This window comes from Cyprinodon tularosa, unplaced genomic scaffold, assembly GCF_016077235.1.
Source record: "Cyprinodon tularosa strain WSP-4 unplaced genomic scaffold, ASM1607723v1 ctg332, whole genome shotgun sequence".
Taxonomy (NCBI): Eukaryota; Metazoa; Chordata; class Actinopteri; order Cyprinodontiformes; family Cyprinodontidae; genus Cyprinodon; species Cyprinodon tularosa.
In genome coordinates, this window is record NW_024039044.1 from 2,294,235 (window position 1) to 2,318,046 (window position 23,812).

Below are 23,812 nucleotides of genomic sequence, written 5' to 3' on the forward strand. Positions count from 1 at the left end.
CAAGCTTTCGCAAAAGCCGGCATTATTTCTGAGGAGCTGCGCTGCACGGAAAGTGACTCTGACAGCGCAGATGGGGAAACTGGCATGTCTGATTTAGCGCAGCTGTTTTATTCAGAAACAGAGGATGATGACTTTGATGGGTTTGATTAATACTTTGTAATAAATACATGAATAAAGCACAATCATACTCGGTTTTGCTCCCGCTGTATTTTTCTCCCTGAAAACTTAATTCAACAGCAGCCCCGGCGCGTCTCCTCCTCTTCATCGCGGTGGCTGGCAGGTGTTTTTTCATCTAAATAATCTAAATCTTGCAGCTATATTTGCTGTGATCAGTGGGAATAAAGTAGTTTTAATATGTTTTTAAGTGAGAAAGTCCACCTGAAAACTGAATAATTGCAGTCAGTTCATCCAGATTATCTATTTCTGTCGGAGGCGCTCAGACCCCCACATACCAGCGGTGCGCTGACAGCAGAAATCTCTTCATCAGCAGCCTCTAGGCTGGGCAGCCTGGGGTTCACCGCGGCTGCTGGCAGGTGTTTTTCATCTAAATAATTTTAGCTGCAGGCACCAGGATACCGGCAATAAAAGCGAACATATTCTGTCGGCAGGTTTCAGGATTTTAAGTTAATTTAGGAGTGACCACAGCGCTGTGTCATCTGCAATGTCTCTGTCTCACGGCCAGCTGCCAGGTTTGATTAATACTTTGTAATAAATACATGAATAAAGCACAGTCATACTCAGTTTTGTCCCCGCTGTATTTTTAAATACGCAGTAGAGGTATTTAAAGGTAGTAGAGGACTTGTACCTGTATATAAAAAACGCGCCCTATAGTCCGGTGCGCCTTATGTGTGTGTTAAATACAGAAATGGGACACATAACTGAGAGTGCGCCTTTTAGTCCGGTGCGCCTTATGGTCGTGAAAATACGGTAAGTCAAGTTTAGTGGTAGTTAGTTGAGAACCTAAATGTAGAGCTAAGGGGACAGAGATGATTCCTTGCAGATTTTTTAGTAGAAGTAGATGTTAAAAGAAGTACAAATCCAGAAATAATTAACAGGTTACCAAAACTAGGAGATGCCAGGGAGAAACATTAATGAGGAGTAAGAAGGATCCACCATTGAGTAATATGGTAGAGAAGAATTCATGAGTGATTAGCTAATTGGGAGCAGGTGTGGACAGAAGACACTAAGGGGAAAGGCGAGGGGCAACAACGAGTAAACAGGGTTTAAGTAAAACTAGAAAAGAAATTAAATGTAGGAAAAGGGAAATATGACCAGTGACCAGAAAACAAAGATTGACCAAAGGGATAACTAGAGGTTAGAGGACTGGAGATAATTAAAAAAAAAACACCAAACAGGAAAAGTAAAACTAATAATGCAAAACATGATAGAATTCTTAGCAGTGAAAAATAAACAAAACCAAAAATTGACAGATCTTAACACGTTAAAGTCATTCCAAATGGAAAACAAAGAAAATCTTGAAAATATAGCCCAAACGTCAAGCTAGTTATCAGATCCAAATTTAGCCTAAAGGGTGTAAGTTAGGTATTTGTTTAAGTCTGTTTGGCAGATACCAGACAAATCTTCCTATGAGACCTTAGATTTTTGGTATAAACCAAAAAACAAACCTCTTCTGTGGTAGTATATACCCAAGACTTCTGACTAAAGGTGAAATGTATCTAAATAATTTTTTCATCGAAATATAATTTTTATTCTAACTTTTACCCTTCAAGATATTGAACTACTGGACAAAGTGTCCAGAGTATTTGAGAGTGGGGTACCTTGTTCAAATCAACACTAGAATAAGACCTTGTTGGCTGGCAATGGGTGCCATCATATCACATAAATGCTCAGTTTAAGAAGACCTTTGTCCTTAGCTGGGTGTGTTTTGAGTCATTTTGGAGCTAAATGGGCAGATTGTTTAATTTAGCTGTGAAAAAAATATTCCAAAGTGATTTGTGGAAGTCCCGCCCACTTCCTTCCACCACCCCCAACCCCAACTTCCTCCACCCTGCCCATCCCCCACTTGCTCCCACCAGCCCATCCCCCACTTTCTCCCCCCTCTCCCGCCCCTATCATTTCTGAGACACCTGTCATGATCTTCCACAAGTAGAGCTGAACTACTAGATGTCTGGCAAGCTCAGTAGCCCCCTCGCAAGGCTACGCACTTTTTATGCAGAACTCAGATGCCTCCGACCCAACCTCTGCAAGAATGGTCTTTGGAACCCTATGGACCCCGCAGGAAATGGGGGTACGTGTTCCCCAGTTTGGTACTTACAGCGTAAGAACCAAACCGGGGATATGTATATGTATTTCCATCAGCGGGAAGAAGGAGCCAAAAAGCTGCAAACTATCCACTCCTTGAGCATGCTAACATCAAACGATTGAGCTGTTCTGAGACTTGCCATGCCCCGCAGACTAGACCTTGATGAGTCAAACGCAGCAGGCCCTACTGTGAAAGAAGGAACCGTGGATGGAATCTTGGATTTACCCGCTGCTAAGCGCAGCAAGCAGGAGCAGCGCTGAATGAAACTGACATAGATTCAAGAAATAGAATCTTCTCAGCTACTATGCAGGCAAAAAGGGGGGTTACTGGCTGGTTTATTCGTGCAAGTCTCAGAGAGGCTCAAGATAAAACAAAGTCGGTTATTTTCATGCTTGAGTATTATAATTCTGTGGTGTGTTAAGGACATTGTTAGCCATTCCATTTGATGTGTGGAGTGATAAGATGACTGAAATATATATATATTTTTTTACATTAAAAAATTATGTGTACTGACCTGTAAATGTGTGCTGACAATCCAAGAGGCATGGGTAGGGCTCTGTCCAGCCATTTTTACATGTCCATTTTTAAGGAACATGTTCTTTAAAAAGTGAATTAAAAGGCAATTAAAAGACATCTTCAGCTTGTCTTTTCAGTATTGTGTTTCAGTACTAGACAATGTTTAGGCCATTGATCAAATTGTTCTATTGAAGCTCAACCACTGATTGTTAGTGCTAATTAGATCATGTATTTTGCTAAATAAAAAAAGTTAGTTGTCCCGTATTTTTTTTAAATGATCCTGATTTTTAATGCCATTCCCAATTTTATTTTATCATCAAAAACAAATAAGGAGTAAGCAGAGCTGGTGCAATATCAAACAGCTCATTAAGCAACATACTGGGATTTAAAGGAGCTTCTGAGAGAGGCCAGCAGTTTCATAAGATAAGCTGGAGAGCGAATCATCACTTCATCAAAAAGTTTGTGGGAAAATGCTTACAAATTATTCATGAAGATATACAGATCATATAAATATGTACTTATTATGCTTTGTAAGAAATAGCCTGGTTTCTCTATCTGTATATTTAATAGTTTCATGTTTTAGCTACAAGTTAGAAAGACCTAGAAAAGTCTTTAATGATCACTTTAAATGCTTAATGCTAACCCAGAATAATCGTGTTCAATGCTATAAGGGAGACATGCTTTATCTTTAGGAGGATCATGAATTGGAAGTGTAGTGGAGATGATTGTGTACAGTGGCCAGCTAGATGTTTCCAGTTCCTTTTGTTAAAGAGCCAGTTTGGTTTCGCTGTCATCCAAAACTTTGGAATTGAAAAAAAAAAAGTTGGAAATGAAACAGTGGGACTTCAGTTTTCATGCTTGAAACCGTCCAGCCTTCCTTCAAAGGTCTTTCTCAATTCAAAGCTAGAAAAGACTTAGACAGATTTATTTTATCATTTTGTATACTCAAATGAAAACACAAATAACTTTTATTTAAAACTAAAGCTCAGCCTAATGGCAGTGGGGAAGAAACTGTTCTGGAATCTGCTGGACCTGCATCGGGTGCTTCAAAGTCTCTTCCCAGAGGGCAGCAGGGAGAACAGTCCATGGTGGAGGTGTGAGGGGTCATTGATAATATTATGGGCTCGGGACACGCAGCGCTGGGATGAAATGTCTTTAATGGAGGGAAGAGGAGCCCAGATGATCTTCTCTGCTGTTCTTACTACTCTTCTCACCTTCTTTCAGTCTGAGGCGAAGAGAAGTTGGATCCTTGGTTCCGTAGATTTAAATTTAACATTAAAGCTGTTGTCCAGTCAGTTCTCACCATCCTGCATGTGGCCAACCTATTGTTAGGGAGTTTAATCTGCAAGTGATTCTCGATCTGCAGAACAGCTCTACCCAAACAGCATTAAAGCCTGGAACTTCCTCCTCAGTAGCACTGAAAGAGAAAAAAAATATATAGTATTTATATATATAGTATTTCATCCATCCTTTCATTATCTGATACGCTTGTCCCGAGTGGGGTGTCGAGGGGTGCTGGTACCTATCTCCAGCAGTCAATGGGCGAAAGGCGGGGTAAACCCTGGACAGGTCGCCAGTCCATCGCAGATATATAGTATTTATTTTATTTTTTTTAACCTTGTTCTTTTTTCTTTTTTTTTTACCTTTTTTTTAATTTTTTTTTAATCTGGCGAAGATTAGTCCTGAAGGCAGACCTGGAGGGAGCTGCAGGGATGACATATCCCATCTGGTCAGGGAAAGCCTTGGGCTGTCCCACTAGAGCAGCTGCAGAGCCTTTGGCTTCAGTTATGCTGTCATAAAGAGAAGAGCATTTCTGTAAACTTGGTATTAGATATTGTACATGGAAAAATGTAAGAAAGAAAATTATACAAGTTATTTAATAGAAATGTATAAAGAGATCCTTAAAAGTTGAAGTTTAGTTTTATTTACCACTAAATACTTTAATGGACAGTTGTTTGTTGTCCATTATAATGTTGTTCACATATGTTACTTTCTATTCATAGTCTGATTGAAAGGTGTTTATTCCATCAATGTCTACAACCAAGGCTGCAATAACATCAAAAAAATTTACTAAACTAGTAAAAAAGTGCAAAAATAAATTATTGTATGCAAAATAATTTGAGGTTTCTTTCCATCATGTCAAGCCAATTTTATTTATACCATAAAGCACATTAGTAGTAAAGAGAGCTGACTGTGGTGCAGAAATACTGAATGCAATAATGCATTCTCACTTATTGTTTTCCTGTTTCTCTTTTTCCTTCTCTAGCTGGTGCCGCATACCTCAGCTGATTTCAGCAGTTTTGGTATCAAAACGTTCAGCTTCTTCTGGAACATTCTGCTATGACTTTTGGTAATGTCAGCTGTTATAATTTTTGAAACACTAAGCTTTTTATTACATATTTTTGGCCCATAGAAATTAACAGAAAACTTCAAGAATTCTACTAAAACTTCAGCTACTTTGCTCTTTAACTACTGCATATTTTCAGCTAGAAACACCATTCAAATTTTAGAACATTTCTGGACCCTCGGCTATTACTGTTTAACACAGCTTTTTGCTATCTCTTACAGTTTTGCTCCAGTGAAGCTTCAAACTTTTTTAAATTTTCTAAAGATTTTTGGTTTTATAATGGAAGTCAATAACAGAATCTTTGAGCTCCTACAGTGGAGTGGGCTTCTCTAGCGCTTTCAAACATTTTACTTCTGGCAAACAACTTCTGCTTATTGGCTGAATGTTTAAACTAACCATAACAATTATATGTAGGTATTTCTGTCAGGATTCAGGAAATGTAACACTCATTGGTGTTGGATTTACAGTTTTCCTACATTTTGGCCCAGACCATGAAGAAGTCCACGGTCCCCCAATAGAAATGCAATGGGAGAGTTTCCAAAAATCATAGACGACAATCCAAAACAACACATATTTTCGTATCGCTGCCTCTTCTCAACCATTTGATGTACAAACATGAAACTTGACATAGAACATCTTTAGACCCTTCTTGCACTCACATATAAGGAATTTTTTCAATATAACTTATGGTTCAGCAGTTTTACTGACTTATTCAGGCACATGAAAACATTGATTCTTAGAAAAAACCTCAGACTTAAATCTTTCGAAACAAACCAGATTTTTACATTGCCACCGTGGTCGAACAGTTTTTGGTAAAAACATGAAAAGAAGCATAATTGTTCGTCGAAGAAAGTTGATTCTTACAGTCTAAAAATTATTTCTGTGTCTATTATGGTTTTTCATTTATTAAACATAGTTCAACACAAACTTTTATCAATTTTGCCAATTTTACTCTGTTTTCACAGGGTGCTGTGCCTTTCTCAAAAACATTTTAAACAAAACCAGCTCTAAAGCTTCATTCCCCTATCTGTCATAAAATAAATGGTGCAAGAATTAAATCAATATGAATTTTTATGCCAGAGTGATAGGCATTTGTTCGGACCAGGATCATACAGGCAATTCTACCAGGGATAGTGAGTCAACAAATTTTTAAGAGTAAGAGAGAGACATTTTTTTAAAAAGCATCTTAAGTCTTGAAATCGTTGTCATTGGGACATATTTTGCGCTAGAGTCACCATTTTGGTCAGTTTGTAGACTGAAGCATCTGCTATCACACAAGTCTTTGGAATTACTAAGGGATTTATATCTTTCCTTAAAACCCCCTGACCGAACAAAAGATCATCAATTTCTGACCATTTTCCCATTGTTTTTCAACAAGAGGGAAGAAAAATGAATGTGACCAAGTGTTTTTACATCGTCATAAATATTTTTTCTGAATGACATGCATACACCAAAGTCAGCACAATGGAAGTAAAGAGATGGCTGATGCTCACATTCGAAAATTTTTTTGAATAACTTATATGGTTTTCTTTCAGCAGTCATTTGTTCGGAGGGCTTTTTCTGCCTCTCAACCTTCATCTTTCACATTGAAATCTATGGAAAATGGCCACAGAAGCAAGGGTGACAAACCTTTTTATTTATTCTTCCCATTATGGTTGTGAATGTGCTACAGCCATGAAACTAACCTATATTGACAATGGATAGTTGTCGCTCTGACTGAAATAATTTTTTTAATACCATGTACGGTTTTCCTTCAGCACGCATTTATTCAGAGCGGGGTTTTTTTCCATTCAAAAAAGCCTTAGACGTAAGGGCTGATCCAGATATTTTTGATTTATGCCTAATTTTGAAGCGTGGTCTGCATTATGTTATTGGTCTGCACTATGTTATTCCACGCCACAATGCAAGAGGGACAATCACAAACTAGCTGTGGGTCTAGATGTGGCTTAGGCGGTGAGGAAGTGGAAAAACGGGCAACTTTGTGCATTAGTGGCTGGTTTGATTTTTAGTCTCTTAATGCAGGCACTTGGTCTGAAGAGGATTTTTCATTTTGGTTTTCGTGTGGAGAGATAGAGCAGTTTAGTGTGTGGACAAAAAAAAAGGGTGAGAGCCAATTGAACAGAGCTATGAAGAGGAATTTGCGGTGAATGCAAGAATCTTGAATCTGAGTACAGAAATAGAGTCAGAACCATGGAGGCAGAATTAGTCCTACAGTAGGAATAGGCAAGAAGCAGTGGTCAGGTGGCACAAATTTCATTGGTGTCCAGAAATCAGGGGTGAGACAAGTCATTAGGCAGAACAAGAACGGAAACAGGTGATTAGGAAAGGAACACTGGACATCTATTAACCCTAAAACTATGTTTTTTTAATAATCTGGCCCCATTAACTAGTTTAGTGTTTGCTCAAAAAGGCTGTAATACAGGTGGGAGGAATGTTAAGCATTCACCGCAGGAATCAGAGAGCAATAGAGACAGTAACTAGTGGATAGGCCAGAATCATCACATGTCATGGCTTAGACGGCACACATAAAACAGACAAAATTCTAGATACATTTGGAAACCTTGAACACCTTAAAAGAATATAATGCATAAAAATGATTGATTTTAGTATTTTCATAGAGTGCCAATGTGCCAGTCCAGTATTTAAAAGAGACAGATGTTTGTCTGGGTGTGTCCTGTGTACTTAGCATATTTAGGTGGGAGGTCAGAAGAAACACGAATACAGAAGATTGCTATGCATGTCCACACCCTCCACCGTCTGTCCATGTATACAGAGAAAAGGATTTGATGCTAACATAATTTAAGGTTATCAGTGTAATGAAGCATCCAGAGTGATGGTTTACTTTTTGTTATGATTCCTATTTGTTGTTACTCTGAGTTTTCTGTTATCAGTTGTTTTGTTTTTATTTTCCATTATCTTCAAGCATTCTTTAGTTACTCTCTGTTGCCCCCTTGTGATTGTTTTCTTTTCCCTTGGATTCCCTCTTGCCAGTTCCACCCACACCTGCTCCCCATTCAGCTCGTTAGTCCTTCCTTTGTTTGGTTGTCCTTAAATACTCCACCTCTGCAGTCACTCAGTGCTGGTTCCTTCTTGTTGCTGTGCTGTCTACTCTGCTCGTCTCTCCCCGGCTCCTCAGACTCGTCTTTACCCTGATGTCTCCATGATTTTTGGTTTGTTTTATATTTTGAGTTGGATTCCCGGATTTCTGCCTCTGCTGCTTTTTGGTCTTCAATTAAACCTTTCAGAACACATCCCTGCTTCACTTGTCTCTGCATCTGGGTCCTCAAAGCAACCTCACCACCCATTGTTGACAGAAGGAACCAGCCGACATGGACCCAGCAGAGTCAAACTTGGCAGGAAGCATGACACACTTCCTGGAGAACTGTCGGATCGCACTGGACAGGATTGCCACTCTCAGCCCTCCCTGGAGACGGGTATGTGCTGCAGCCGACCTAAAAAAGATTTTAACCCCTCAAACAACTCTCCTGTCATCCCTAGGATTTCTGAACATTTTAGAAGAGGTGGAGTGGAACCACAAGGCGGCTTTAGCCCAGCTATTTAATAAACCTCCTCCACCTCAACCACAATCACCTGCAGCAGCTGCCTGTTCAACCTCTGTTTCTCCCCTGCCAACTGCTCCCTCCAGGCGTGAGCGTCGCCGGGGGAAGAAGTCCTCTCCCTTTCCGGCGGGTCAGCCTGACGCCTCCTCTCCCTCTCCGGCGGGTCAGCCTGACGCCTCCTCTCCCTCTCCGGCGGGTCAGCCTGACGCCTCCACTCCCTCTCCGGCGGGTCAGCCTAACGCCTCCACTCCCTCTCCGGCGGGTCAGCCTGACGCCTCCACTCCCTCTCCGGCGGGTCAGCCTGACGCCTCCACTCCCTCTCCGGCGGGTCAGCCTGACGCCTCCACTCCCTCTCCGGCGGGTCAGCCTGACGCCTCCACTCCCTCTCCGGCGGGTCAGCCTGACGCCTCCACTTCCTCTCCGGCGGGTCAGCCTGATGCCTCCACTTCCTTTGGTCAGCTAGCTGCTAGCCTTAGCTTCCCCCATAACCAGGTCAGTGTCTCCCATAGTCTCAGTCGTCACCTCCATGACAAACAGCTAGCCCCATCTACTAAAAAACTCAAACCAGGTCCACGTATTACACCCCCTGCAGTTAGAGCTCCCCATATTGAAGAATCTCAGTTAAGGCACTACTTTTATGGGGAGAGGGAGGATCTTTTTCCTTTCCTGCCACCTCCATCAGCTCCTAGCCAGCCAGATCCCCTAGCTCCAGAACCCATTAGCGATCCAGTTTTCCTAGCTCCAGAACCCATTAGCGGTCCAGTTTCCCTAGCTCCAGTCCCCATTAGCGGTCCAGTTTCCCTAGCTCCAGTCCCCATTAGCGGTCCAGTTTCCCTAGCTCCAGTCCCCATTAGCGGTCCAGTTTCCCTAGCTCCAGTCCCCATTAGCGGGCCAGTGTCCCTAGCTCCAGAGCCCAGTAGAGGGCCAGTGTCCCTAGCTCCAGAGCCCAGTAGAGGGCCAGTGTCCCTAGCTCCAGAGCCCAGTAGAGGGCCAGTGTCCCTAGCTCCAGAGCCCAGTAGAGGGCCAGTGTCCCTAGCTCCAGAGCCCAGTAGAGGGCCAGTGTCCCTAGCTCCAGAGCCCAGTAGAGGGCCAGTGTCCCTAGCTCCAGAGCCCAGTAGAGGGCCAGTGTCCCTAGCTCCAGAGCCCAGTAGAGGGCCAGTGTCCCTAGCTCCAGAGCCCATTAGCGGGGCAGCTTCCCCAGCGCCTGAGCCCATTAGCGGGGCAGCTTCCCCAGCGCCTGAGCCCATTAGCGGGGCAGCTTCCCCAGCGCCAGAGACTCCTGAGCCCATTAGCGGGTTGTTTTGCTTAGCGCCAGAGACTCCTGAGCCCATTAGCGGGTTGTTTTGCCTAGCGCCAGGGACTCCTGAGGCCATTAGCGGGTTGCTTTGCCTAGCGCCAGAGACTCCTGAGGCCATTAGCGGGCCGTTAGGCCTAGCGCCAGAGACTCCTGAGGCCATTAGCGGGCCGTTTAGCGTAGCGCCTGGGACCCCTGAGCCCGCTCAGAGTCCTCCTGATATCCCCGAGCACACAAGTAAAAGACTCTCTAAAATAAAGCTCAGCGGGTGCTCCAAGCCTCCACGGCCCCTCAGCGGGCGCTCCAAGCCTCCTCTGAGGCTGTTCCAGTGCCGCAGTCGGCGGCCCCCTCCGAGGCTGTTCCAGTGCCGCAGTCGGCGGCCCCCTCCGAGGCTGTTCCAGTGCCGCAGTCGGCGGCCCCCTCCGAGGCTGTTCCAGTGCCGCAGTCGGCGGCCCCCTCCGAGGCTGTTCCAGTGCCGCAGTCGGCGGCCCCCTCCGAGGCTGTTCCAGTGCCGCAGTCGGCGGCCCCCTCCGAGGCTGTTCCAGTGCCGCAGACGGCGTCCCCCAAGGTTCCTGCAGCTGCGTCTGAGACGGCGTCCCCCAAGGTTCCTGCAGCTGCGTCTGAGACGGCGTCCCCCAAGGTTCCTGCAGCTGCGTCTGAGACGGCGTCCCCCAAGGTTCCTGCAGCTGCGTCTGAGACGGCGTCCCCCAAGGTTCCTGCAGCTGCGTCTGAGACGGCGGCCCCCAAGGTTCCTGCAGCTGCGTCTGAGACGGCGGCCCCCAAGGTTCCTGCAGCTGCGTCTGAGACTGAGCCGCCGGCCTCCTCCTGGGGCTCTCCTCCTTCAGAGACGGCGTCGCTGCCGGCCTCCTCCTGGGGCCCTCCTCCGTCCTCCTGGGGCCCTCCTCCGTCCTCCTGGGGCCCTCCTCCGTCCTCCTGGGGCCCTCCTCCGTCCTCCTGGGGCCCTCCTCCGTCCTCCTGGGGCCCTCCTCCGTCCTCCTGGGGCCCTCCTCCGTCCTCGCCTCCGGCCCCACGGCCGGCCTCCGGAGGCCCACCTTCGTCCTCGCACAATGGAAGTAAAGAGATGGCTGATGCTCACATTCGAAAATTTTTTTGAATAACTTATATGGTTTTCTTTCAGCAGTCATTTGTTCGGAGGGCTTTTTCTGCCTCTCAACCTTCATCTTTCACATTGAAATCTATGGAAAATGGCCACAGAAGCAAGGGTGACAAACCTTTTTATTTATTCTTCCCATTATGGTTGTGAATGTGCTACAGCCATGAAACTAACCTATATTGACAATGGATAGTTGTCGCTCTGACTGAAATAATTTTTTTAATACCATGTACGGTTTTCCTTCAGCACGCATTTATTCAGAGCGGGGTTTTTTTCCATTCAAAAAAGCCTTAGACGTAAGGGCTGATCCAGATATTTTTGATTTATGCCTAATTTTGAAGCGTGGTCTGCATTATGTTATTGGTCTGCACTATGTTATTCCACGCCACAATGCAAGAGGGACAATCACAAACTAGCTGTGGGTCTAGATGTGGCTTAGGCGGTGAGGAAGTGGAAAAACGGGCAACTTTGTGCATTAGTGGCTGGTTTGATTTTTAGTCTTTTAATGCAGGCACTTGGTCTGAAGAGGATTTTTCATTTTGGTTTTCGTGTGGAGAGATAGAGCAGTTTAGTGTGTGGACAAAAAAAAAGGGTGAGAGCCAATTGAACAGAGCTATGAAGAGGAATTTGCGGTGAATGCAAGAATCTTGAATCTGAGTACAGAAATAGAGTCAGAACCATGGAGGCAGAATTAGTCCTACAGTAGGAATAGGCAAGAAGCAGTGGTCAGGTGGCACAAATTTCATTGGTGTCCAGAAATCAGGGGTGAGACAAGTCATTAGGCAGAACAAGAACGGAAACAGGTGATTAGGAAAGGAACACTGGACATCTATTAACCCTAAAACTATGTTTTTTTAATAATCTGGCCCCATTAACTAGTTTAGTGTTTGCTCAAAAAGGCTGTAATACAGGTGGGAGGAATGTTAAGCATTCACCGCAGGAATCAGAGAGCAATAGAGACAGTAACTAGTGGATAGGCCAGAATCATCACATGTCATGGCTTAGACGGCACACATAAAACAGACAAAATTCTAGATACATTTGGAAACCTTGAACACCTTAAAAGAATATAATGCATAAAAATGATTGATTTTAGTATTTTCATAGAGTGCCAATGTGCCAGTCCAGTATTTAAAAGAGACAGATGTTTGTCTGGGTGTGTCCTGTGTACTTAGCATATTTAGGTGGGAGGTCAGAAGAAACACGAATACAGAAGATTGCTATGCATGTCCACACCCTCCACCGTCTGTCCATGTATACAGAGAAAAGGATTTGATGCTAACATAATTTAAGGTTATCAGTGTAATGAAGCATCCAGAGTGATGGTTTACTTTTTGTTATGATTCCTATTTGTTGTTACTCTGAGTTTTCTGTTATCAGTTGTTTTGTTTTTATTTTCCATTATCTTCAAGCATTCTTTAGTTACTCTCTGTTGCCCCCTTGTGATTGTTTTCTTTTCCCTTGGATTCCCTCTTGCCAGTTCCACCCACACCTGCTCCCCATTCAGCTCGTTAGTCCTTCCTTTGTTTGGTTGTCCTTAAATACTCCACCTCTGCAGTCACTCAGTGCTGGTTCCTTCTTGTTGCTGTGCTGTCTACTCTGCTCGTCTCTCCCCGGCTCCTCAGACTCGTCTTTACCCTGATGTCTCCATGATTTTTGGTTTGTTTTATATTTTGAGTTGGATTCCCGGATTTCTGCCTCTGCTGCTTTTTGGTCTTCAATTAAACCTTTCAGAACACATCCCTGCTTCACTTGTCTCTGCATCTGGGTCCTCAAAGCAACCTCACCACCCATTGTTGACAGAAGGAACCAGCCGACATGGACCCAGCAGAGTCAAACTTGGCAGGAAGCATGACACACTTCCTGGAGAACTGTCGGATCGCACTGGACAGGATTGCCACTCTCAGCCCTCCCTGGAGACGGGTATGTGCTGCAGCCGACCTAAAAAAGATTTTAACCCCTCAAACAACTCTCCTGTCATCCCTAGGATTTCTGAACATTTTAGAAGAGGTGGAGTGGAACCACAAGGCGGCTTTAGCCCAGCTATTTAATAAACCTCCTCCACCTCAACCACAATCACCTGCAGCAGCTGCCTGTTCAACCTCTGTTTCTCCCCTGCCAACTGCTCCCTCCAGGCGTGAGCGTCGCCGGGGGAAGAAGTCCTCTCCCTTTCCGGCGGGTCAGCCTGACGCCTCCTCTCCCTCTCCGGCGGGTCAGCCTGACGCCTCCTCTCCCTCTCCGGCGGGTCAGCCTGACGCCTCCACTCCCTCTCCGGCGGGTCAGCCTACGCCTCCACTCCCTCTCCGGCGGGTCAGCCTGACGCCTCCACTCCCTCTCCGGCGGGTCAGCCTGACGCCTCCACTCCCTCTCCGGCGGGTCAGCCTGACGCCTCCACTCCCTCTCCGGCGGGTCAGCCTGACGCCTCCACTTCCTCTCCGGCGGGTCAGCCTGATGCCTCCACTTCCTTTGGTCAGCTAGCTGCTAGCCTTAGCTTCCCCCATAACCAGGTCAGTGTCTCCCATAGTCTCAGTCGTCACCTCCATGACAAACAGCTAGCCCCATCTACTAAAAAACTCAAACCAGGTCCACGTATTACACCCCCTGCAGTTAGAGCTCCCCATATTGAAGAATCTCAGTTAAGGCACTACTTTTATGGGGAGAGGGAGGATCTTTTTCCTTTCCTGCCACCTCCATCAGCTCCTAGCCAGCCAGATCCCCTAGCTCCAGAACCCATTAGCGATCCAGTTTTCCTAGCTCCAGAACCCATTAGCGGTCCAGTTTCCCTAGCTCCAGTCCCCATTAGCGGTCCAGTTTCCCTAGCTCCAGTCCCCATTAGCGGTCCAGTTTCCCTAGCTCCAGTCCCCATTAGCGGTCCAGTTTCCCTAGCTCCAGTCCCCATTAGCGGGCCAGTGTCCCTAGCTCCAGAGCCCAGTAGAGGGCCAGTGTCCCTAGCTCCAGAGCCCAGTAGAGGGCCAGTGTCCCTAGCTCCAGAGCCCAGTAGAGGGCCAGTGTCCCTAGCTCCAGAGCCCAGTAGAGGGCCAGTGTCCCTAGCTCCAGAGCCCAGTAGAGGGCCAGTGTCCCTAGCTCCAGAGCCCAGTAGAGGGCCAGTGTCCCTAGCTCCAGAGCCCAGTAGAGGGCCAGTGTCCCTAGCTCCAGAGCCCAGTAGCGGGCCAGTGTCCCTAGCTCCAGAGCCCATTAGCGGGGCAGCTTCCCCAGCGCCTGAGCCCATTAGCGGGGCAGCTTCCCCAGCGCCTGAGCCCATTAGCGGGGCAGCTTCCCCAGCGCCAGAGACTCCTGAGCCCATTAGCGGGTTGTTTTGCTTAGCGCCAGAGACTCCTGAGCCCATTAGCGGGTTGTTTTGCCTAGCGCCAGAGACTCCTGAGCCCATTAGCGGGTTGTTTTGCCTAGCGCCAGGGACTCCTGAGGCCATTAGCGGGTTGCTTTGCCTAGCGCCAGAGACTCCTGAGGCCATTAGCGGGTTGCTTTGCCTAGCGCCAGAGACTCCTGAGGCCATTAGCGGGCCGTTAGGCCTAGCGCCAGAGACTCCTGAGGCCATTAGCGGGCCGTTTAGCCTAGCGCCTGGGACCCCTGAGCCCGCTCAGAGTCCTCCTGATATCCCCGAGCACACAAGTAAAAGACTCTCTAAAATAAAGCTCAGCGGGTGCTCCAAGCCTCCACGGCCCCTCAGCGGGCGCTCCAAGCCTCCTCTGAGGCTGTTCCAGTGCCGCAGTCGGCGGCCCCCTCCGAGGCTGTTCCAGTGCCGCAGTCGGCGGCCCCCTCCGAGGCTGTTCCAGTGCCGCAGTCGGCGGCCCCCTCCGAGGCTGTTCCAGTGCCGCAGTCGGCGGCCCCCTCCGAGGCTGTTCCAGTGCCGCAGTCGGCGGCCCCCTCCGAGGCTGTTCCAGTGCCGCAGTCGGCGGCCCCCTCCGAGGCTGTTCCAGTGCCGCAGTCGGCGGCCCCCTCCGAGGCTGTTCCAGTGCCGCAGACGGCGTCCCCCAAGGTTCCTGCAGCTGCGTCTGAGACGGCGTCCCCCAAGGTTCCTGCAGCTGCGTCTGAGACGGCGTCCCCCAAGGTTCCTGCAGCTGCGTCTGAGACGGCGTCCCCCAAGGTTCCTGCAGCTGCGTCTGAGACGGCGTCCCCCAAGGTTCCTGCAGCTGCGTCTGAGACGGCGGCCCCCAAGGTTCCTGCAGCTGCGTCTGAGACTGAGCCGCCGGCCTCCTCCTGGGGCTCTCCTCCTTCAGAGACGGCGTCGCTGCCGGCCTCCTCCTGGGGCCCTCCTCCGTCCTCCTGGGGCCCTCCTCCGTCCTCCTGGGGCCCTCCTCCGTCCTCCTGGGGCCCTCCTCCGTCCTCCTGGGGCCCTCCTCCGTCCTCCTGGGGCCCTCCTCCGTCCTCCTGGGGCCCTCCTCCGTCCTCCTGGGGCCCTCCTCCGTCCTCGCCTCCGGCCCCACGGCCGGCCTCCGGAGGCCCACCTTTGTCCTCGCCTCCGGCCCCACGGCCGGCCTCCGGAGGCCCACCTTCGTCCTCGCCTCCGGCCCCACGGCCGGCCTCCGGAGGCCCACCTTCGTCCTCGCCTCCGGCCCCACGGCCGGCCTCCCACCTTCGTCCTCGCCTCCGGCCCCACGGCCGGCCTCCAGAGGCCCACCTTCGTCCTCGCCTCCGGCCCCACGGCCGGCCTCCAGAGGCCCACCTTCGTCCTCGCCTCCGGCCCCACGGCCGGCCTCCAGAGGCCCACCTTCGTCCTCGCCTCCGGCCCCACGGCCGGCCTCCAGAGGCCCACCTTCGTCCTCGCCTCCGGCCCCACGGCCGGCCTCCAGAGGCCCACCTTCGTCCTCGCCTCCGGCCCCACGGCCGGCCTCCAGAGGCCCACCTTCGTCCTCGCCTCCGGCCCCACGGCCGGCCTCCAGAGACTCTGTCACCTCGCCTCCGGCCCCACGGCCGGCCTCCAGAGACTCTGTCACCTCGCCTCCGGCCACACGGCCGGCCTCCAGAGACTCTTTCTCCTCCCCGGCCACATGTCTGAATTCTAGAGACTTTAGGTTCCCTCGCCCACCTTTTGTGGGTTGTTTTGTGTTTCTTGCCCTCCTTCCTGGTTTCCCCCTCCGCCCACCCTGGGTGGGTTGTTTTGTGTTTGGGCTCCAAGAGCGTCTGGTATCCGCCCTTGAGGGGGGGGTACTGTTATGATTCCTATTTGTTGTTACTCTGAGTTTTCTGTTATCAGTTGTTTTGTTTTTATTTTCCATTATCTTCAAGCATTCTTTAGTTACTCTCTGTTGCCCCCTTGTGATTGTTTTCTTTTCCCTTGGATTCCCTCTTGCCAGTTCCACCCACACCTGCTCCCCATTCAGCTCGTTAGTCCTTCCTTTGTTTGGTTGTCCTTAAATACTCCACCTCTGCAGTCACTCAGTGCTGGTTCCTTCTTGTTGCTGTGCTGTCTACTCTGCTCGTCTCTCCCCGGCTCCTCAGACTCGTCTTTACCCTGATGTCTCCATGATTTTTGGTTTGTTTTATATTTTGAGTTGGATTCCCGGATTTCTGCCTCTGCTGCTTTTTGGTCTTCAATTAAACCTTTCAGAACACATCCCTGCTTCACTTGTCTCTGCATCTGGGTCCTCAAAGCAACCTCACCACCCATTGTTGACACTTTTTTTTTTTTCTCGATAATCCACTTATGATATATATTAGGAATATATTATAGGGCTGAAACAGTTAATTGGATTAATCATGATATCAGTTATTGAAATAATCATAAACAAATTTAGTAATCGATTAATCTTTAAATGGAGTGCAGAGACTGTAAAACATGCCTTTAGCTGACAGAAAAAAACACTTAGAGCAGTAAATATATCAAAATTGTAAAAAAAAATCTATAAACCTTTTGCATTTAAAATAAAACATGTTTTTATCTGGCAATATGCTGTATCCAGAACCCCTCAAGTGGAAAATTTCTAGTTTTACCTTGATAAATTTCGTAAAAAAAAATATACTTTAAAGAACCGTAGGCTATCCGATTATTACTTGATTCGTAGAAAAAACAATCAACAGTTTAATCAATTTGCAAAATAATTGTTAGTTGCAGCCCCAATACATCATATGTTTATTATTATTTTGTTATAGAGTTGAACTCATACATATTTTCATTTTAAAATCCTTTGAACATTCATGCATGTCAGACGTAGCTCCAGATCTAGAGGTATTCAATGGAAAAAACAAGTGTTACAGTGGACTTCCTCCCCCATTCTATTCCCATTATATTGTTCTGTAAACAGGAGTTACATGAGCTCAGTCTAGCTGTGACCTTACTGGGTCAGACTGGTTAGTGGTTTGCATGTGAACTATGACTGTTGAAGCATTCGCTCATAAAGCATTTCCTTTTTTTCCATAATAAACAGGCCGACCTGGAGCCTGCCGTTTACAAATGTAACTTCATCAACAACACCCTCATGGATGGATGGATGGATGGATGGATGGATGGATAAATGAATGAATGAATGAATTAATAAATACAAGTTAGAGGAAAATTTAAACCTGGGAAACCATCAGGTAGAATAGTTGTTTGCCATTGCTGATTTAACCAGTCATTATTATAGGCTAATGTGAGTAAATGAGAGTTGAAGACTTATTTACAAGGCTTATCAACCAATGAGACCAGAAATACCAGAGTAATAACATTTATCTGCTCAAATTAAGCATGAGATTTCACACAAGTGTAGCTTTTAAATGTAATTTAAAAGACCATTTAGAAAGCTCTAGTTATGAATCTGAAACAGCTCTTCAATTAGACCATCGTTATAAAGCATTTGAAGTAGAAAAGATTGAAAACAGACAGTTTAATAATGAAGAATCTCATGTTAAAATGATCATCAATCCAAATCGAAATTTGTCACCAGAATCAATTATTCTTGTTATCAATGGTCCTCAGATGTTCCCATCTTGAGAGTGCTTTGCTTAATGGATATATGGATTAATTATATTGTTTATTTGTTTGCCAATTTGCATGTTATTGTTTAATGAGACAAATCCTTAGTGCTGTGACTGCAATAATGTGTAAAGATGGAGGAACATCACAAAATAATTTCAGTCATTCATGACTCATCAAAGCCTTTTGCTTCCCAAGCCTTTTCTCCTGCAGCCTCTCTACCGTTGATGTTTTTACAATGCTATAAAGAAAATAGTTTGAAAATTATTTCTCCTAAAAATATAATAGCCTAACTATTGAGACTTCAGATATTAGTCTGAAGCAACAGTTGTCTGCAGACTCAAAACATATTGTAAACTTTTATTGAAAAATCTTGATTTGGTTTGACCTCCTGGAAGACATCATCACAGCTGCAGCTCTGTCCTCTAGCTTCTTTAAACGGTCATGTTTCCTTCCCCATCATCAGCGTTCTTGGATTTGGACTCTCTTTGCAAAGCAGGACAAGATTCATAATCAGTCTGATCCAGTAATAATGTATGCATGTCCCTTTATAACAAATTCATTTTATTTTCATAAAAACACTCAGGCCTTTAAGGAAACTGTTCAAAGCAAACAGATTCAATTCATCTCTGGATCAGATCAATCAGTCAGTTCTTCATAAATTAAGAAGTTTGCCTTTTGGCTAAGCTCTCCCTTCACCACAACAGACCAGTGTTGCGTCTGCATAATAGCAGCAACCGCACCGATCCATCTATCGATCGTTTACTGCATTCCTCCCCTCACTCGTGAACAAGACCCCACAATACTAAAACTCCTTCACTTGAGGCAGGAACTCTCTACCAACTTGAAGGAGACAAGCCTTTTTTTTTTTTGGTTACTCGGAGGAGCGGAATCTTATCCTGGTCTCTTCCCTCTGGCCCCCAAACCAAACCCTTAAAGTGATGGAAGTGTTTTAGTGCCCAGATGGATCCTAGAGAGGCTTTGTGGATGGGGATTAAATGCCACTGGTAGGATCTCCAAAGGCAAACAGGCTCTGGGTGATGGGTCAGGCAAAGAATTAATAAGGAAATTAGCTCATGCTTCAATGAAGCAAGGAGCCAAAAATTGACTTGTTACAATGCTTTTTAAAATGATAATACAATTGTTTTCACTGCTGCAGCTCCACAGCTCTGCAATGACCTTCTTTAGCACATCAGACAGGCCTCTTCTCTGACTGTTTTTTAAATCTCTTGTCAAAACTCACCTTTTCGCTTTGGCTTTTAACACCTACAGTAGTAAGACAGTCTTTTTTATCTTTTATTCCTTTTATATTTTACCCAATATTATTGATTTGATAGTTTGAATGTTATTTTTACCCATGTTTTAGCTGTTTTATTTTTATCTGTACTGTTTTAAGTTTTATTTATTTATTCTGTACAGCCCTTTGGTCGGCTGTGGTTATTTTTAAGTGCTTAACAAAAAAAAAAAACAAAAAAAAAATTGGATTGGATTGGGTCTGGAGGAAAAATATATTGGTTTAATGCAACCAAGTCCAGGAATTAGATTTTGTGTAAACATTATAAAATCCACTGAAAAATAATAATTTCAAACCTTTTATTAAATTATTGTATTTACCCAGGTACAATTCTGTTAAGATTAAAAATATGTCTGTAAATTAACAGTGTGGCAGAGAAGGCAGTGTCAGTATAGTAAACAGCAGTGGTGCTGCAGTCAGTGAGGTGGTGGACAGCAGCAGAAAGGAGTCAGCAGGAACCTTAAGGTACAAATTTAAAGAGGTAAACCTTTTTGCATTTTAATGGATTTAACAGCCGTAGCACATTTGAAAGAGCAACTACTGCTTACTTAGTGGAAAGTAAGATAAATCAAAAGACAAATGATGTCAAAACATTTAGCTTTATGCGTCCTATAATGCATTCTGTACATTTATTTTAAAATCATAGGTATTGCACATAGAAAGCAGAGACAGGGGTGTTAAATATTGTGGCAGAACCAGAACTCAGTGCTGTATTGAGTGGGATAGAATGGTGATCAAGGGTGTGTGAAGAGGGGCCTGGAATTTAATAGGAGTCAAACAGTCTCATAGTATATTACTGCTTTCACACTGGAGTTAACCACTGTGCAAATCAGATGCACAAACAAATGACCCTGGCTTCCCTGTGTTCACAGTGGACTACAGCATCAGACAGGAGGAGCTTTTGCTTTCATCAGCTTGTAAAGACAACTGAGAGAATGCATTTTTCAATCATAATGCAACATAGAGAAAATTATTTTGTCAAAAAGAGAAATTAGCAAAGCTCCTATGAGGTTTTTATATGGATATTAAAAGGCTCTTTTAAGGACTGAGGAAACATTCATCGCTCATCATCCTTGCTCCAGCCCAGACCCAGGCTAGCTGCTGCCTCTCCCCAGCACTGGTGCTCTCTACCTAGCTTGATAAAATGAAGTAAAACCAAATCCAACTCTCATCCAGACACAGCTCTAGGGGAAAGTGATGGTTCCATCTTTAAAGAATCTGGTGGACCCGTAGATATTGATGCTGACAGCATTGTTTAGCTTTCAACAGCAAAACCAGCTCTGTCACTTGCTTAGTAAAATCCAGGTACGTCATGTTGAGTTGAAACTGGCTGCACTCTTATGTCAGAACTGAAAACCAGTCCCTGATTGGTTGCTGCAACGCCATTTCAAAAAAAAATCTGGTTTTTTATATTAAAGAGATATATCAGGTTTTTGTACATTAATTGGTATGAAACGTTTACCATCTGTAGCTGAGATGCAACAGTGTCCTTACCATCACTGTGCTCTACGAAACAGCTGGTACTGTTCTGGAGAAAAAGTAATTACAGTACGTTATGCGGGGAAAATAATCAAAGGGTTTTGTTGAAAAGTATCTTCTGTTTGCCCTTAGCAGATTTCAAGTAACACACAGAGAGCATGGATGGAGGAACAACACAGAGCAACAAATAAACATTTAAAGTTTGGATGAGAAATTACTCCTAAATATCAAGGTGTTTATTGCTTATCCTTGCAAATAGTTCAACTGTGTAATAATGTTTAGGCATCAAATCAATTATAGTGTTTGCTTGCATATTTTCCTCTATTCTTTTCTTGTACTTTATAAAATGTTGTGGCTGCCCTGAAACTAATGCCAGTCAAGTCTCTCCCTCCAAATAAGCTTCTTCTGGGATTGTACCTGGAACTCATATCGTTTAATTGACATTGTTGCCAAGTGACAACTGCATTATCGTAATGTTGCAATCAAAGTGTGACTTTTAAACAAGGAAAAAAATTCTGTAGAAAACTGATTACTGATCAAGGGCTCGTTGAAGATGGAAGGAGGGACAGACAGACAGACAGAGAAAAAAAAATTGGGTTTGTTGTGCAGGTGCCTGTGTGTAACTGTGTGTGTAACTTTGTGAAGGAATATGCATGAGAGTGCTGAATGTTTCTTTGCATTATGCATGGTGGGTGGATTGAGAAAGCAGAGCTGCTCTGTTCTCTCATGATTGCATCTACTTCTCTGATCAGATAGAATATATGAAACCGATTTAGCAGCTTCAGTCATTATGCAGATAGCTACCATACTCTGCATCATAGAGAGTAACTGATGCCAGATTGACTGGTTTACTGGACAATCTAGAATACTTATCCAGCTCACCAGACTTTCAACATTTATTACACTGTACAGTTATTGATTCATACACACACACACACACACACACACACACACACACACACACACACACACACACACACACACACTTATTCTTATGTATTAAAATAGTAAAATTCTAAAAAATAAATTCTAAATTAATTTCTGTACATCCTTCCGACTGTTATTCGGTAATTTCATGTTTGTGAATGTTAACAAAGAAATAAATGTGAGTCTTGTTTTAAGACAAATAAATGTATGAGTCTTTTGTCTTAAGGCAGCCAAAAGCAAAATTAGATTAGTCACCCCATTTCCTTCATTTAATTGGCTTTGTCCCATTCAGATCACAGACCTCTCTCAGGGGAGACACTAGGAAAAGATGGCAGACAGATTAAATACAAAACATTACAAATCATATCAATGGAAAGGTAAACGTTTACTCATGGTATTTAGACACAGATATCATCAAGTCCTGATTTTCCTGCAGGGCTTTAGATTCAGGTTGTGTTTGAATCTACTGATCAGGTGCCAAACCAAAGAAACCAGTCCTGCTTAGTTACAGCTTTCCTAAATCAAATTGATTATCTATTTTAAGTTTTTGTATTTAAATAGTTTCTTTATACAAGTTGATGAAAGTTAAGAAGGATTTCTACCAAGAAAGGCTTTGATTGTGAGTGTGTAGCTTAAGTTTACATTCAGCTACACCACAATAAGGAAATATGTTTAAACTGATAAGATCGGCCCATTATGTTCTGTGAAATATCTGAGGCTGTACCCCAACTTCCCAATGTTGAGCTTAAGCTCTAGTTCGGCTAAATAACATTAGAAAGAGGGTGCTGCTGTCATGATAAGCTGAACTTTGTACCATGTGATTTATATCCCCTGTTTTAGGCTCTAGAAGAATTATTGAAATTGAGTCCTTAAATCATAAATTTGCTTCAGTCCTGTGCTTTTTACTTGAATTAATCCTCTTATTCTAGAAAAAAATGATTATTTTTCACAGAGGAGAGGAGGAGAGCCAAAAAAATATGATATATATAAATATATATATGAAAATATAAAATATATATATTTTAAAACTTCTTAAATCTATTCATGCAGAATAAAACCCATTATTGGCATTATGTTTTTTAGCCACAGGTACCAAACTTGATATTGTTGGGAGCTGGAGAAATCCCACCTTTCTCTAGCAGAGTCCGCCGTGGATCCTCTGAGGGAGCCTCCTGCACAGCTGCAGGTCATCAAGATCATCAGAGGATCCACTACTTAAGCTGTCTTCAGACCTTGCCTCAACGCCGCAGTGTTGTTCCAGTTGGAAACCTGTGCCACCTCTGTGAAAGCTCAGGAAGAGCTAACCTGCCGAGCCGACCCTCAGAGCCAAACCTGAAGAGTCACAGAGAACCTCCAAGCAGCTCTGGACTAGAGCTGGGAAACCCTAAACCAAGGTCTGTTCAAATTAGACGTGAGACGCTGAAGCAGCAAACGGACTCTGCTGATGAACTCTTCTCCAGATCCAACAGAGACTCTCCCAAAGCTAACCTCAAGAACCCTCAAGGTACAATCAGTAAACTTCAGGAAATCAAAGCTCTGTTGGCAACGCTAACTGAACTGTCTCTCACGCAGACTCCGGTGAACCAGTATCCAGGCCCCGAACCTGAACCAGTATATTCTGTGTGCTTGTGCATCAATAAACTTGTTAAACTTTCATCCCTGTCTCCGTCAGTGGTGTTCTGCATTCTTGGGTCGCTTTTAGTGAACCCATCATGACAGAACACTGCGGCCAAACTCAAGGCCCAGCAGATCACTACATCCGTCGACTAGAGGAACAGGCTGCCCAAATCCATGGACACGGCCTGGCTCTACGTGAGTTAAACACCCACATAGAAAGACAAAATCAAGCTATTCAAAGCTATGCTAACTACGTGAACAGCGCTAATGCTGCATCGGTACAACAACCATTTCCGGGTCCAGTCCCTCCTCCGAGGTCACCAGCAGTGACGTCATCAGAGTTCCGTCCTAGTCTCCCAGAAAGATTTTCTGGTAACATGAAAGATTGCAAAGGATTTTTATTTCAATGTCGATTGATTTTTCAGAACTCCCCTGGCAGTTTTTCCACGGATTACAAGAAAATAACTTTTATTCTCTCACAGTTAACA